Source organism: Gymnoscopelus braueri (genome assembly GCF_963280865.1).
Source record: "Gymnoscopelus braueri genome assembly, chromosome: 6".
NCBI lineage: Eukaryota > Metazoa > Chordata > Actinopteri > Myctophiformes > Myctophidae > Gymnoscopelus > Gymnoscopelus braueri.
In genome coordinates, this window is record NC_137607.1 from 30,602,404 (window position 1) to 30,619,965 (window position 17,562).

The 17,562-nt window shown below is 43.7% G+C and overlaps 1 protein-coding gene across 1 annotated transcript in view; it reads left to right on the plus strand.

The window, feature by feature from the left end:
• Positions 1–9,662: 9,662 nt before the first annotated feature.
• LOC308087356 (pituitary adenylate cyclase-activating polypeptide type I receptor-like) overlaps positions 9,663–17,562 on the plus strand; it is a 29,678-nt gene continuing 21,778 nt past the window's right edge. Inside the window, exon 1 of the mRNA XM_080431141.1 lies at positions 9,663–9,792. The gene's annotated coding sequence lies outside the window, so the exon portion shown is untranslated. The remainder of the gene's footprint in view (positions 9,793–17,562) is intronic.

Here is a 17,562-nt window from a genome sequence, read left to right on the forward strand (position 1 = left end):
CTTGAGTACATGTAGGCTACTTACTTTAGTTTACACCACTGACTAGGCCTGCATACTGTAGCCTGTCTTAGCATCACAATCAAACACGGCTCAACAATACAACATAATCATTTCACATCACATCACACAACACAACAATGCTGTATCCTGACTAGGTGTTGCTTTACCAAATAAAATAAAAGTGAAATTACACGCAATTCCATAAATTCCTTTAATGCTAAGCAGCTAATTAGTTAAGCTACGTCACCTGCAGAAACTCACCTCAGTTTGGTCAGATGGAGAAAATGCACTTCTGTTTTTGTTTTAGCAGCTTTCACCACACTGACAACTCTACTCAACGTTCATCTGGAGTAACGTTATATTATGAGTTGTTTATTTTGATCTTTTACTTCCAAAACATTGCAGAGACTGTGTGTGTGTGTGTGTGTGTGAGTGTGTGTGTGTGTGTGTGTTTGTGAGAGGGGGGGGAGCCCGACAATTGGAGGACTTAAAAAGCCCGCCCCTCCCTCCCTGCTCCTAGGGAGTGTGGCGCAATAACTAACTATACACTGTAACTACCTTCCAGGGCAGGGTTTCTCAAAGTGGGTGCCCCGTGGCAGACGGTGACACCCTAGGGTGCCGTGACACAAGTCCAGGGTTGCCACAGCAGGATACTAATATTTGGAATTCATCAATATCACTTCAGTTTAACCACTTAGAGTTAGACCCTCTAGATTTAATTAGTAAAACGGACCTTGCAACACGTTGTGAGCTTGTAGATTGGTTATGTTTGGCTAATGTTCCAACCTGAATAGGGATGTTGGGGTTCAAGTGGTTAAATGTGAAGTATAACGTCAATCTGTCCTAACTCCAAAAGGAATTATTCTCTCAAGTTTTCTCTGTGACACGCTGTATCTTAGGGGGAAAGATTTACATATTTGCGTAGCATAATTTGACATAAAATGTTATTCAGGGGTGCCGTTGATGAAAAGTTATTTACAGGGATGACCTGAGAGATATATAAAGTGGTTAAAATGATGGTGACGCTATATCAACTAGGCGAGAGTATGTTTTGCCCCCTGTCCGTCCGTCCGTCTGTGTCCGTGTGTCAGTGTGTCCGTGTGTGTGTCATTCTGTCTGTGTACAGCTAATCTCTGGCACCGTTGGCTTGATCGCAGCAAAACTGTGCACACACACTCCCTGGATGCCAGAGCAGAACCTTTGCCCCATTTTTTACATGGGCCTGTTATAGCGCCACCAGGAGGCCGATTTGTGCAAAACAATTTTTTTGACAGTACTCTACAGATTTTGTCCAAACATCCCGCAAATCGGTACACAGTATCTCTATAGTCATCAAACCAAACAAGTTTTTCATATTTTTCATATTTCATCCTGATTGGCTAAAATTGTCTTCCAAAGTTTGCAGGAGTGCTCTGTTTTGAACAAAAGGCCTCAAATCATGAACACAGCTTGCAATTTCCGTGAATTTCCCACTAGGCTGAGGAAGAAACGCCTCTTGAAAATGTTCAAATCAGCCTCATGGTGGCGCTATAACAGGCCGATTCGTGTTTTTACCTATAACTGCACCGATCTGTGTAAATATGCACACTCTCTAGAGAACAAGGAAAAACCTTTGCCCTGCATTTTTCACATTTGCCTTTTATAGTGCCACCAGGAGGCTGACGTATGTAAAACAATCTTTTTGATATTAAGCCTTCAGATTTTATGCAAATTTCACGCAAATCGGTACACATGATGTCTGTAGTCATGTGATCAAGACGGATCTGTTTGATTTTTCATATTCCATCTTGATTGGCTAAGATTGACATCTAAAGTTTGAAGGAGTGGCCCGTTTTGAACAAAATGCCGCAAATCATGAACGCAGCGTCCGATTGCGGTGAAACTTTGCGCGCACATTTGCACTACGTTGAGGAACAAATGCCACCCTTTTAACATTGCCCTATTATAGCGCCATCAGCTTTTTTATATTACTCATTCAAATTTTGTCCAAACATCATGCAAATCGGTACACATTATCTCTATAGTAAAGGGATCAAGATGGTTCTGTCCGATTTTTCATATTCCATCCTGGTTAGCGAATTCCGAACATTGCTGGCCCACAATAACCTACCTGACCTGGCGGAGACCTGTGCTCCGAGGAGCACTTTTTCTAGTTTTTAGTACATTAAAGTTGAACTTAATTACTATTTTAAAGTATACTTTAAAATACGTTTTTAATATACTTTAAATTAAGTTATAAAATCCAAAGTATACTTTTGATAATATTGTACACTTACATTATATTTTTAATATACTAAAGTATACAACTTTTTTACCTGGGGATGGAGGGCAATTAAGAGATTGTTGATGGGATGGGTGCTTTGGCAGAGGATATACATCTACCAGTGGATCTACATGCCAGTGTCACAGTTAATATTAGAGTCAGGCTCATCGGCAGCTAAAAGGTAAAAGCAATCTATCATTTCACTGAGAACAGCATGTAGTCAACGCATTCTCACTCCCAAGACGGCAAATAGGTGACGGCTTGGGGCGGATTTGACAAAAACGTCAAAATGTGACCCCGTCAACATGACCGGGACGGCACTTCAACATGACCGGGACGTCACGTTTGGTCACATTTGTCCCAAGAAGTCACTATAGGCCGTTTTGGGAGAGAGAGTGTGTTGGTTTCAACATGCACATGCACTTCATAAAATAAAATAAAAATATGCACATGCACATGCACATGCACATGCACATGCACATGCACATGCACATGCACATGCACATGCACATGCACGGACATTGATTTGAATATATTGGCCTCTCTCCCTGTCTTTACAACCCAGCCTGTCGGGAAAGTCCTCCCTTGAAATCACTCATTTCACATTTTAATCCAATCCCCCACATTACCCATCTGTTTCTGTATGTCCAATACAGTTTGTGTTTCTCGACAGCATGAGATTGATTCTTCTCTGACTGGGAGGCTATGGTAGTTGGGATAGTAGAACTGACATGTCTGCAAGTGAGTGATCATCGTTGCTTACTGGCCTGGGAATCGTTTGGTTGTGCTTGTTTGGTTTTTGGCAATCTCTTCATCGTGCTTAATGATTGTAATTCTCCTTCTGGGCTCATCTGTGACATTCTTCTCCGTCCACTGCTCTCATAGGACATCTCCCCGTGGCACTGCGTGAGCTTGTCAAAGCCTGTTACCCAGCACACAATGGGGAATGGCTGATGTGTGCCCTTTTGGCGTGGGAGCTTTCCAAAAAAAAAGACAGAAACATGGACAATCTGAACTTTTAAAGGGGCCTTTGCTTGATTTTGACACTAGGCATAAGAATAATGTGTCTACTTGTCGTGAGGTAAGAGAACATTTATAAAGTTCACATGCATGTGATTAAGGTGCTCTTTGGTAGGGAACCCAAAAGTAAAAAAAGAAAAAAGTTCAAGGTATTCCTCTAGTAAAAGTTTAAAAGCCTTGATAAAGATTATTTAATATTTCATTATTTAATTCGCTATTTGGTGGTCAAATTATTCAAATTATAGATAATAGATGCATGTTAAAACAGAACTAGGTTAAAAAAACATGCATAGCGGCACAAATAACTTTCTTCGGGGGGTAAAGCTCAGCACTCAATTTCCACTTCAGTACATGCAAGATAATTGCAAACACCTGACCAGTGGTGTAAAGTAACTAAGTACATGTACTCAAGTACTGTACTTAAGTACAATTTTGAGGTACTTTTACTTTACTGGAGTATTGCCAATTGTCTATACTTTTACTTCTACTCCATTACATCTCAGAGGCAAATATTGTACTTTTACTCCACTACAATTATTTGAACACTTTAGTTACTTACTAGTTACTTTGCAGATATAAATATAATACATTATAGCCTACAACATATATGAACCACTTTAGCCCTATTTTATAGTCTTGGCTATTTGAAAATTGCCGATCTACAAGCTTGCGACGCGTTGTGAGCTTGTAGATCTGCTATTTTCAAACATTTTAGTACTTTACTTTACTTTTGGTACTTTAAGTACATTTTGACCAATATCTTTGTACTTTTAGTCAAGTACATTTTTAATTCCGGACTTTTACTTGTACCAGAGTACTTCTACATTGCAGTATTGATACTGGATAACATTTGAGTACTTTTTCCACCACTGCACCTGATAAGGAAACCAATGTACGTTTTAATCCGCAGAGAAAAGAATGAGAAGGCCAGGTAAGATGGGGAGGAGTGACACATTTCTCTCATCAACTGTAGACTTGTGCCTGATTCGTGTAAGTATGGCTGCTCAGTGGAGTCTCCATGGCAACGGGAAAGCAAAGAGCAGAGGCGCTGCGGTATTGCAGTAATTCTCAAACTTTTTACACGTCAAGGACCTCCGAATTGGCCTTTATTTGGCCGTGGACCCCCATCTAAAATATTTTGTAACAGGGACCCTCATACAAGATTAGTGTTGTTAAAACGTTCCAAAAATATTCCAAATCTTTAAAAATCCCAAGCTCACGTCGCGATGCAACGTGCTTTGAGCTTGCAGATCACAACGCGTGTATATATAGGGTTAAAGTGGTTGAACTGATTTTTGTGCAATTTATTTTTTTGCTGGGGACCACCTGGAGGTCCCCGGACCCCACTTTGAGAGCCACTGCGGTATCACGAGACCCCCGTGGAGAACTCCATTGAAGTGGAGGTGAGCAGAGGAACAACACACAGACAGAAGAGTGAAAGGGATTTCACACATTCAAGTTTTCACACATTTGTTTTTTGGCTTTCAGGCTCAGCTATAGTCACATAAGGGTGCAGCTCTCTGTGGAATGAGCCTCTCCAGAGATACTTGGGGCACCTCATACTGAGGTTTGAGAGATGTTTCCAGCCACTCACTCTTCTCTTAACATCCTTTCATGTCACCAGTGTGGGAGACTCATTGTGGACTGAGGAAAAAAAAGGGTTAGATATTTCAATGCAAATAAAGCAAAACCAGAAAATCTCCTTTACAACGGGAAGCAGCCCGATGGCAGGACAAAGAATGCCGACTTTAACACCATGACGACAAGGACGTTTTTCACCCACTTTTACCGCGAAGGGAAGAAATGATAGATACAGTTGAAATGCCTGAGACCCATTCTTCTTTCACTGAGTGAGGCAGACATTGCGAGAAAAAAAAAAGAAAAAGGGTCCAGCTCCCTCCCTCCACTGCTCTGTTTCTTCGTCCTTCCATCCTATCTCCCTCCCACTCCTCCGTGGCCTTGCTTTCAGGTAGAAATCTGTTGCCATGGTGATCTCCATCACTGCTATTGCAACAGCACGGGGGGGGGCACTGGCTGAATAGAGAAACGGAGAGAGACAGCAAGAGATAGTTAACGAGAGAAAAACATAGAGGGAGAGGGAGAGCACAGCTATTATTTACATCCCAACATTTGCGGTGGTCACCGCTGCCAGCATTTGTCACCATGACAGCACAGCTACCCTGCCTCTCACCTTTCCTGTGTAGCATTTAAAATTCACCTGGGACCGGATGTACAGGAACAAAGACCCAGAGTCAAAGACAGATAAGGACGTGCGCAGGATTCGGCACGCATGTGTAACCCCACAACTTTTTCGGCTGAACGTCAATTGTGTAACAATGGGGATGTGAGGGCACCTGAGTGCTCTGGCCGGTGTTGTTTTAAACTGTAGCTTCTTTTGTTGATACAGCAATGAGTTTGTGTTGATTTACCGGGATAGGTCTGACTCTGCACCCTCCCAAGAGCTGAGGGCCCATCACACACACTACATGCCACTTAGACTCATTTAAGTACTGGATGCAGAGAGAGAGGCACACGCCCACACGCACGCACACACACGCACGCACGCACACACACACACACACACACACGCACGCACGCACGCACGCACGCACGCACGCACGCACGCACGCACGCACGCACGCACGCACGCACGCACGCACGCACGCACGCACGCACGCACGCACGCACACACACACACACACACACACACACACACACTCACACACACACACACACACACACACACACACACACACACACACACACACACACACACACACACACGCACACACACACACACACACACACACACTCTGCATCTTCTCTTGTGTGTCACTTAAGCCCGACTTACATTTAGTTGCGCACAGGTGTCGCACACGGGAAATAGCAGATCTACAAGCTCACAACGTGCAAGCTTGTAGATAGGCTATTTTCTGTGAGCGACACCCGTGCACAACTAAATACAACTCAGGCTTTATGGATCTCTGGGCAGATTATGGAATAACAGTAGAACGGAGTAGCAGGTCAATACCTCACAGCCGATTCAAGCCTTGCTATGGATCTGCACTCAATTTCTGACCCAGTAGCCTATACTGTTGTGTTTTTCTGCACAAGTGCCCTTGTTTTTTATGTGCATTTCAATGCTAACAATGGATCGTATATTAATTGTATTTGACAGACAATTAAGACCTAGCAGATTTGCCCCTCGGGGTCTGAGGCTTGATGCTATGACTGATTGTGTGAAGCTGGGAGCCACTGTGTTTTTCATAACCACGTATCTTTAAACTCTTAACCACTTAAACCCCAGCATCGACAAGCTCTGTGAGCTTGTAGATCTATTTTTTAAAGAGGGACCCAGGTTGAAAGTAGTGGTCCTACCCCCCATTCACACACACACACACACACACACACACACACACACACACACACACACACACACACACACACACACACACACACACACACACACACACACACACACACACACACACACACACACACACACACACAGATCCTGCGCCTCACTGTCACTCATTCACTCCCCTGTTCCCACCCCAACATCCACAGATACCCCCGGCCCCCTCCCCTGCCTCCCTGCATCCATCCCCCTTGCATTGAAACGGGCCAGTTGCCATGGCAACCCCCTGTATGGCAGCATATTATTTCCCTTTCAGAATTCAAAAGGGGATCAATTAGTGATGATGTCACTGCATCAGCCACTCATCACCATTTCCCCTCCAAACTATAGGGCTAGGGCAGTGGTTCTCAAAGTGCGGACCCTCAGGGTCCTTTAGGGGGTTCCAGGGGGTAACCTAGTAAAATTAGTTATTATAGCATCAAAATCAGTTTAACCACTTTAACCGTATATGCATCGGCTATCTGAAAATAACCAATCTACAAGCTCACAGTGCGTCGTGATTTGACGAGCTGTGGGCTTTTAGATCTGCAAATGTCAAAGAATCGTGAAAGATAATTTTGGGGTGTCCTTGACATGAAAAAGTTTGAGGACCACTCGGCTAGGGCATGAGCACATGTGTGTGTGTGTGTGTGTGTGTGTGCGCGCGCGTGCGTGTGTGTGTGTGTGTGTGTGTGTGTGCGTGCGTACGTGCATGCATGTGTGTATGTGTGTGTGTGTGCGTACGTGCGTGCATGTGTGTGAGCGCGCAAGTGCGTGCATGTGTACTTATACAAGGGTGTGTTTGTGTGTACATGGTATGTGCACGTGGGAGAGAAAGTTAATGTCTGTGTCTGCGTGTTAGTGTATATGGGAAAGAGACAGAAAACGGCATGCTTGTTTGTTATATTGACTGTACCTGTCTGGGTGCGTGTGCAATTGCACATGTGAGTTTCAAGACAAGTGGCGATTGTAGAGGAGATTTTGGGAGCAGGTTTCAGCCTCAGCAACGCTCTCTCCATCTGAGAGTGGACCAATAGGTAGACTGTTATGTGCCTGAGTCACCACTGTGTACTGAGTGTGGGAGGACACTGGAGGACGGCTGGAGGACAGGGGACAGGGACATGAAGGACAGCGACAGCGACAGTATGAGGAGAAGGAAGAACAAGAGGGGATCCGTGGAGGAAGTCATCTGCAAAAAGTCCCTGGAGTGCCTTATTGGGAGAGACTCTTTTCCAGGAAATGTCAAAGCCAATCAAGTCTACATTCCGGGTATCGTTAGTACAAGGAACGTTGAGCCATGCAAATGCAGTCTTTCCTCCGGGCCAGGCGGACACAAGAAAGTTCAGACAGAGGCCTCACAGTACAATCCTGGTTGTGTATTACGGGTCCATTTGGTTATATATGTAGACTCTCAGAGTTACAAATGCAAATTAATTAACTGAGGATTTTACTTACTTTACTATCTACAGTGCATGAATACAACTCCAACTCCCTCTGTTTGTGTCGGGTTTCTAGTTGGTCATACAGGTTTTAAACCAAACATTGATGCTGCATGTGTGTTTCTACCTGAGAGTGAGAATGTGTATAGGTATCTCAGATGAGGAGGCTTCTGCTCATTTATCCCAGTCTCCTCCAGTTAGACAGCATTCATGCCAGTCAGAAAGAGAGAGAGAGAGAGAGAGAGAGGGGGGAGAGAGAAATAAAGAGAGAGATGGGAAGAATAAGAGAGCATATTTTTAGACACACTTTTCTAAAGGCCCTCGCTCCCCTCCCACGTTCATGCGTCATCGCAATTGACACTTAAAGGGGAAATCCACCCATTTTCAATATTTAACTATGTCATTAATATAGCATAAAGGAGTTGTGTGGAAATAAGAAAAAATTAAAAAAAAAATTAACATTGCAAAAAAATGTAACATTGCAAAAAAATTAACATTGCAAATTACACCATGATGAGTCATCACAGTGTAATTTGCAATGTTAATTTTTTTGCAATGTTACATTTTTTTGCAATGTTAATTTTTTTTTTAATTTTTTCTTATTTCCACACAACTCCTTTATGCTATATTAATGACATAGTTAAATATTGAAAATGGGTGGATTTCCCCTTTAAGTGATTATCCTTGGAAAAGGCCATGGAGACTCAGATTTCGGAACAAATCTGCCGATGGGATTTATGTGGTGAGTAGCATGGTAGGTAAACAGTGATCATGGAAAAACAGCAAGCATGGTTTTCATGCTCCCCACAAGCTAAATTGATGCATTGATGTGAAGGTGTTGCAAATGAGGTAGTAGGTTAATCTTTCTAAAAACATCACCTCTAAGATATATATGATATTCTCTCTCCATGGTGCTGATCTCTGTTTTCCTTGTCCAGTGACCAACTGAAGTGACTTAACTTTTTCTGATCGACGAACCCAGTGTGTGTGTGTGTGTGTGTGTGTGCGTGTGTGTGTGTGTGTGCGCGCGCTCGTGCGTGTGTGTGCGCGCGTGTGCGTGTGCGTGCGTGTGTGTGTGTGTGCGTGTGTGTGTGTGTGTGTGTGTGTGTGCGTGCGTGCGCGCGTGCGTGTGTGCGCGCGTGCGTGCGTGTGTGTGTGTGTGTGTGTGTGTGTGTCGCGCGCGCGCGTGTGTATGTAGGCTATTACTGATGCTCATCTGAACAGAAATGTTAGCTTATGGAAGACTGACAAGGGGACAGAGAAAAGGGTGACAGAGACAGACAGACAGACGGAGGGAGAGAGAGAGAGAGAGAGAGAGAGAGAGAGAGAGAGAGAGAGAGAGAGAGAGAGAGAGAGAGAGAGAGAGAGAGAGAGAGAGATAGAGAGTTATTGAAATGCACGGTGCATTCCTCTCCATCGGGCAGCGTGACAACGCTCCTCCGTCCGCAGGGCAGCGAATTGCTCGAAATATCAGCAGTGATTCTGACTCACACACCAATTCGGGAGTCCTTATCATCACGAACGCAGACGAATCTTAATTCAAGACAAAACAAATAGTTGTTTCGCCTGTAAGTAACCAGTCTGGGGGAGTCGAGAAACAAAGGTACAGGCTGCTACTCAAGTGAAGTTTTGCAGACGCTGTTCGGAGCTGCCTTTTGCACCCCAAATGCAAGGTGAGATCTGATTTAGTTTCTCCTCCTTACGCAAAGTGTGTCTGTGTACTCCCGTAGTCACATTATTCCATAGCGTACACATTTCGGTGTAACCCCAGTAGCCTATAGATTAGAAGAAAGCAGTAAGTGCTCGGTGGATCTCTGGTTGAATGAGAGGTGTTGAATTGTAGCCTGCAGCCCCGTCGTTTCTGGACATTGTCTTTGGGATGGTAAGATTCTGTCTTTCAAAGTGAAGCTTAAATGTTAAATGTTAAATGCTTAAAAAAGGCGTGACACTGAACCGTGCATGCATGATGCACACCATGAGAGAATGCAAATGAGCATGTTGAGATATTGCGGCATGTCATGTGTCCACAGTCCATGGGGTTCAGCATGGGGGTTGTGGGGGTTCACACAGGCTGTGGACATTATTCACGCAACATCCTTTTAAATCTATATTTAAATGTATGAATGTGAAAGGATATGCTCGTGATAGAAAGAAATTCATGCTGTTGAATATATACTGCTGCCATACTGGTCTATGCAAATAAGGTGTAAGCTCCCTAGTAAAGAAAAACAACCCTATAGGATAGGATAGGGCTATTCAATTGGGTATAGGATCATTTTGCACACTGCTGTTTTAATTAGCTCAGTTTATCTCATCATTAATTTGAGACATTTTTATTTTTTGTATTTGTTACCAGGTTAAATCTGTCTGACTCTGTTTATAGTCTGTTTATAGTCTGCTATTATAGCCTACCTATTTTCAAATAGCCTAGCCATCAAGCTCTACCCTATACAGCAGCCTGTGTTTGTAGGCTATAGTATATATTGGTCGTTTTGTGTGTGTGTGTGTGTGTGTGTGTGTGTGTGTGTGTGTGTGTGTGTGTGTGTGTGTGTGTGTGTGTGTGTGTATGACAGAAAACCTCCCACTGCTTCTCTCAGGAAGGGACTGCACTCACTTATGTATATATATATATATATATATATATATATATATATATATATATATATATATATATATATATATATATATAGGCTACACACACACACACGCACACGCACACGCACACGCGCACACACACACACACACACACACACACACACACACACACACACACACACACACAAACTATGATTTCAATCAGAATGTTATATTTGCTGGTATTCCCTAGAGATCCGTTTATTGTGCATCCAGCCCATTAGTGAAAAGCAGAGTGACCTTGTGATCATACAGTCACTGAATCACAAATGTTTGCTCTGTCTTCCCTCCTCCAATGGGTTGTGGGCTGAGCATTTTAAAGAAGAAGGTTAAAGTGAAATAGAAGTGGCTCTTAACCACAGCCCCCCCCCTCTGTATCTTCATGGCTTCACAGTAAGGCTGGGCAATTAACAGAAAATACATTGCAACCGATATTTAGAATCAAAGTATCCGACTTAACCACCTAAACCCTGTATGTTGTTGAGCACACGGAGTCCCTCTATTGTAGTAACTTTTATTTTTTCACTCTACTTCATTAAATATCTTTGCTGAAAATAGCCCATCGACAAGCTCATTGTGATGCATTGTGACCTTGTTGATCTGCTATTTTCTGCAAAGGTTTTCCCCAGAATACGGATGCTGGGGTTTAAGTGTTAATCTTGTTCATGTAGGTTAATCAAATAATCAACAAGCTGTTTTTTTTGTGTGTGATGATGAATCTACATGGAAACATTCTAATAGTTGTTTTTGAATAAATTGATTAGTCTGATTAACCACTTAACCCTGTGTTAGACATCATTGTACAAGGTTGGCGTACAAAAATAGTGAAAATAGTCTACAAGCTCACAGTGTGTGTTGCACTCACATTGCTGTATATCTGCTATTTTCAGTGTAAAAAAAAACAATCGATCATTAATCGTAATCAAGGTAAAAGATTGAAATAATCATGGCCCGATCATGGTCCAGCCCTACGTCACACAGATACAGTTCTTCACAGCCAGTGTGAGGTGGAAAACTGAATTTTAGATGTCTAGCTGCAGGGGTATAAAATGAGACTCTGTGAAAGCAGTGTTATGACTCACTGCTCTGTCTGCGCTGCTTTCGAGTCATTGAGGGATGTATGTGTGTGTAGGGATGTGCACTCGGGCATAGTATGTGTGTGCAGATGTGTGTATACTGTGTGTGGACTGTGGACATTGTGTGTGTGTGTGTGTGTGTGTGTGTGTGTCTGTGTGTGTGTGTAGTATAATAGTCATACATTTTAACAAGTTTTTCCTGGCTGCTGAGTCGCAGACTCATTGACTAATGAATGGGCAAATATGAAAAATTGTGTTTGAACACACCCTCTGTGGTGTGTATATGAAATATATTTACATAATTGTGTCTGTGAGAGTGTTTGAAACATTAAATTCATTGTATTGTCATTATGTATAACAAGTACACACACACACACACACACACACACACACACACACACACACACACACACACACACACACACACACACACACACACACACACACACACACACACACACAACGAAATTCAAAGTTATCAGAAACATCCACCCAATGTGACACATAGGGGGAGAACTTTGTTAATCCCAGGGGTGGATTTCAGTTTCAGCTTCACCCAGCTGATGGCTGCACAGAATGATGAGCGGTTAGAGGTGAAGCGTCTTGCTCAGGGACACTTCGACCATGAGCGGGTTGGAGGGCGACCCGGTGACTTTCTGATTACCAGACGGCCTCTAGTCTGTACCCATTAAGCTACAGCTGCCCTTACATTACACAGTACATACTGTACGTATACTGAAAATACAAAAGCAAACCTTTGGAGACTTGCTGAAGTAAAGTCCATTTGATTTATGTGTCACAATTTTAGGCACAATAAACTGTTTCACTTTAAAGGACATAGCAAAACGTACAGATATACAAAGGACTGTATAAAACTCCACCCTCCCACCACACACAGAATACAACATTTATAAACCCCATCCATCCACATACTATCAAGATTGATCATTTATCCTATCTCCACTGCCACTCTAACCTCCAATCACCATGCAGCACTGAAACCAAACCACTGACAGAGGGTTAAAACACACACTGTGGCCCCATAAGGCCGTAACAGTATGTCTGTGGGAAAACAATATATTTTAGTCTTTTTGAAGAAGTCCAGAGAAAGAAGCATTACAGTAATCTACTGTAAACTTGGATGCATGGACCAGTTTTTTTTTTAGAGTCATGCTCAGCCGAGAAGCTTCAACCTTTTTAGATAGTTTTTGGATAAGTAAAATGAATGATGCTATTTTGAAAATGCAGATCCACATTCATCCATTCAGTAATTACACCCAGGTTTCTGATCTGCTCACTGGGTTTCAGAGACAGATCAAATCACAATGGATCTCCTGCCCCTGTCTAGAGCTGTGTATTGCATTATTTTGTTTTTTATATAAAGTACTAATTAGCATTTGGAACATTTTTTCAAAAATGCATATCTGAACACCTCCAATATGGCAACACAGTGTAGTGAGTGTACACTCACAGAATCCTTCACAGTGTTTCCTGGAGTCTGGACCAAAACCAGACCAATTAATATATCAATTCAAATACAGTAAGTGTCCTAAATTCTTCAGACTTCACAAATGGCCCCATACAGTAAATAGCACAATTTTGTATTCATTGCATTGGCTGGCAAAGCAGTGACGGAACAGCAAGAGAGGTTTGGACATTAAAGATGGGGCCCAGTTTCAGCACAACAGCTTTACACTGCATCCCGTGTCACCCACCCTCTGTCATTTAGTCAAAGGAGACATTTTGGATGTTGTCCTCGCACACAATTTATAAAGTATGATGCTGACATTTTGCCCTCACTGTTCCTCCTTGAGTTGTTAAAGGAAATTAGCACGTACTCTAGCACCGAGCCATTCTCACCTCGGCCGGGCGATACGGGAAATGAAGGCATCTATTACAGTGAACCCGCAAATGCTATCCATGTTCACATCAATTATTGTCACATTGCCAACCAGTGCTCTGTACGTGGACATGGAAATAATAAATGAACCAAAGCCCCGCTGCAATGCCCGGGCCCATGCTGCGCGTTAGATCGATAGCAGGTAGTCAGTGTTCAACCCTCAGCCCCTGCAGTCAGAGAGACCATACTATAGATATACTGTATGCCATTGAGTTTTACATCGAGGCCGAGCAGGGGTGATCGTGCCAGCCAGCCGCATGTCAGGTCACAGTGGGGCACCACTTTCATGGCTGAGAAGGCATCACGCGTTGGACTGCTACACCACAGCCTCACTCCTGTGTCACCATGTCATGCCTACTCCACTGAGCATAAAGTGCTCAGTCACCCGAACCTATCTCTCTCTCTCTCTCTCTCTCTCTCTCCTAACTCTGATTTACCTGTGTGTGTGTGTGTGGGGGGGTGACACACATAATGAGAGCGAGAAACCAGGACAGCTTCCATATTCTCTCATTTTCTTTCTTTCTCTCTCTCTCTCTCTCTCTCTCTCTCTCTCTCTCTCTCTCTCTCTCTCTCTCTCTCTCTCTCTCTCTCTCTCTCTAATATGCAGTCCCGCCCTTGTCTCCCTCTGACAATAATGAAGAGTAAGTTACGTCTGTGTGTATTAATTCCACTCGCAATTCTTTGGCCTAAATATAGAGTGGGAGAATTGTGTGTGACTTACTGGAGTATTGGCTGAGCATTAGGCAGCCCTGGTCCCGGCGGTCCCGGATTATGACCACGGGATGAGAAGCAATGTGGGACGGAGTACACCCCCTGTGTGTGTGTGTGTGTGTGTGTGTGTGTGTGTGTGTGTGTGTGTGTGTGTGTGTGTGTGTGTGTGTGTGTGTGTGTGTGTGTGTGTGTGTGTGTGTGTGTGTGTGTGTGTGTCTGTGTGTGTGGTATGGTATATACAGCTGCTCAGGAATCACTATGTGTTGTGTTTAGATGGAAGCTTGATGAAAGACAGAGAGTGAGCCTGGGGTTGAGGGGCCCTGGGTGGGGGATGAGGGGGTATATGTCAGAGCATGCCTCTGCTCTCCTGGCCACATAGCAGCTGTCAAAGCCAGAACCGATACACTCGCCGAGGGACAATAACCACACTGAATGAGCTCTGGTGTCAGACGTGTCACATCAAAGGGAAAATGCACACTCATAGCAGTCAGCGCCTCGCTTTCTTTCACTCTCTCTCTCTCTGGTTTCCCCTCTACCTCGCTTTCTCTCTCAAACACGCACGCGTACATGGACAACTGCATGGATACTCTCCTCTACAGGGCTCCAGAGTGCACCCATTTTGCCCGCACAATCTGACCAGTGCACCTAAGATTTTTTATTGGTCGCTCCTGTGCACCTACAATAACATTTAGCATGTCTGTCTATGTGTGTGTGTATGTGTGGGTGCACCTAAATTATATGCTGGTGCACCTATATTATGAAAAGGTTACCAGTGCAACCAACTAAAAAGTTAGTCTGGAGTAGCCCTGCTCTATGCATGCATGCATGCATTGCATGCCCAGAACACACGCACCACGCACGCGCGCGTGCACGCACGCACGCACGCACGCACGCACGCACGCACGCACGCACGCACGCACGCATTGATTGCTACATCACAGATGTTTAGAAGTTTCTCTTCCTTCATTTCTGCACCACGTTGTAGGTGTGACTCATTATTCGCGATCTCGACTCTGTCTTGCCTCTACCTCAGAGAGAGTTAGATGTCCTTAATGCAGTGGTTCTGAAGGGGGTTCCAGGGGGTCCCCTAACTTAGTTAATATCAAAGATCAAAATCAGTTTAACAACTTTATATACCGTACAGCCGATACATCTACAACCGGTCACGCGTCGCATCATCATTACACGTTGCGAGCTGTTACGATCCCGTCTAGGGGAAATGAAAGGACCGTGACATAAAGTTGTCAAGTAAAGTTTTGTTTTATTTAATGACCGTTCTTTTTTTTATTTATTTCAGGACAAACTAGTGAAATGTTTTACATGGCATGAAATTGAATGTATACAAACAGAAAAATAACCCCAGCGCAAATCAATAAAGAAATATAACAAGCTAAACCTATACTTACTTTTAACCCCCTAACTAGCGTAACCTACACCAAATCAAAATTACAATAGATAACTAATCTAGTCTAACTACCCTAATCTAATCTAAATCAAAAGGTTGTTGTTTACACAAAAAGCTGGCGCTGGTAGTCGGAAACGAAACCCACGACAGTGTTGTGGTTGGGTTCAAAGTGAATGAAATCAAGTACAATCCCTTCAGCACAAGCTGCTCAGAAACTCAGTTACAGTCAATGCTTATTGACTGTACTTTATACAAAAGTATCTGGGTCCACGACCCTCCCCGGAACCTCCCTCCTTGGTCACACCCCTTCTTCATCACACCTGCCATCTCATGTTCAGTGCTCTTGACCATCTAAGCCACACTCCACGCTTGCGTGTAGTGTGCCCTTAGACTCCATTTTGCACTTCGTGTCTTTAGCCGTTTATGCAGCACGTCTCATGCCACGCATGCGATGCGCCCATAGACGACCATACTCCCATTTCTTTCAATAAATAACTTTACATCTATTTTGTTGAAGATTTTGTCTTTCCTAGTGAATTTCCAAATAAGGGACGATTCCTTATTTCAAGAGACGGTTGGCAACCCTACCCGCAACTGTGTCTATAGCTGGCAGAGGAAGCCACTACTCTTCATCTCAAGATTGCACTGCAGAACCCGTACTGGTCACTGAACTCTGAGCTTGAATTGATTACATTTTTTACTGCGTTAACCACTCAAGCCTGTTTTATACCTCACCATACAAAGTGCACACGGTGAAAATAGGCAATCTGCAAGCCTTGTAGATCCACATCGCCACACACACACACACACACGCACAACACACACATTCATACGCATTCTGTTGTTCTGAATGTCATTGAGTTTCAATGCATCTGCTTGATTATGTTTTTGTTGCCTACCCGCCCTCCACACAGACCCAGACGCCCCAGCCCCCCCCCCCCCCCCCCCCCCCCCCCCCCACACACACACACACACACACACACACACACACACACACACACACACACACACACACACACGCCAGCCCTCCCATATTGCCTCAGTAGGAGATAGCATCAGTGTCTTTGTGGTTATGACTGGTTCCATTCCTCCATGGTCTGAATCAGTGCTGATTGTGCTCCAGCGCTCACCATAGAGACCCTGCTGTACGCTTTATGATGTTCTTGGCTCAGCCAGTCTGTTGTGGATCGCTATTAATGTCTCCCTTTCATTGTATCTTACTGTGTGTGTGTGTGTGTGTGTGTGTGTGTGTGTGTGTGTGTGTGTGTGTGTGTGTGTGTGTGTGTATACTATACTATACTATACTATACTATACTATACTATACTATACTATACTATACTATACTATACTATACTATACTATACTATACTTGTGGCGGCCAAAATGTCCCCAAAAGTATAGTAGAATTTGAGAAATAGACAATTATATATAGGGGAGTTAGGCTTACAGCATATGGAAAAGATCCTGGTTGGGGTTTAGGTTAGACATTTAGAGGTTAGGTTTAGGTATTGGGATTAGAGTTATGTCTGATTTACACTTGATCTGCACGACGGTGTCGCCCACCGAAAATAGCCGATCTACAAGCTCACAACGCGCCGCAGTGTGGTGCAGTGTGTGAGCTTAATGCTGTGAGCTTAATGCTGCACACTGAAGTGTTGAGTGTGCGAGCAGTGTTTTTGTGTGGTGCTTATCCTCCCATTCTGTGTGGATCCATTC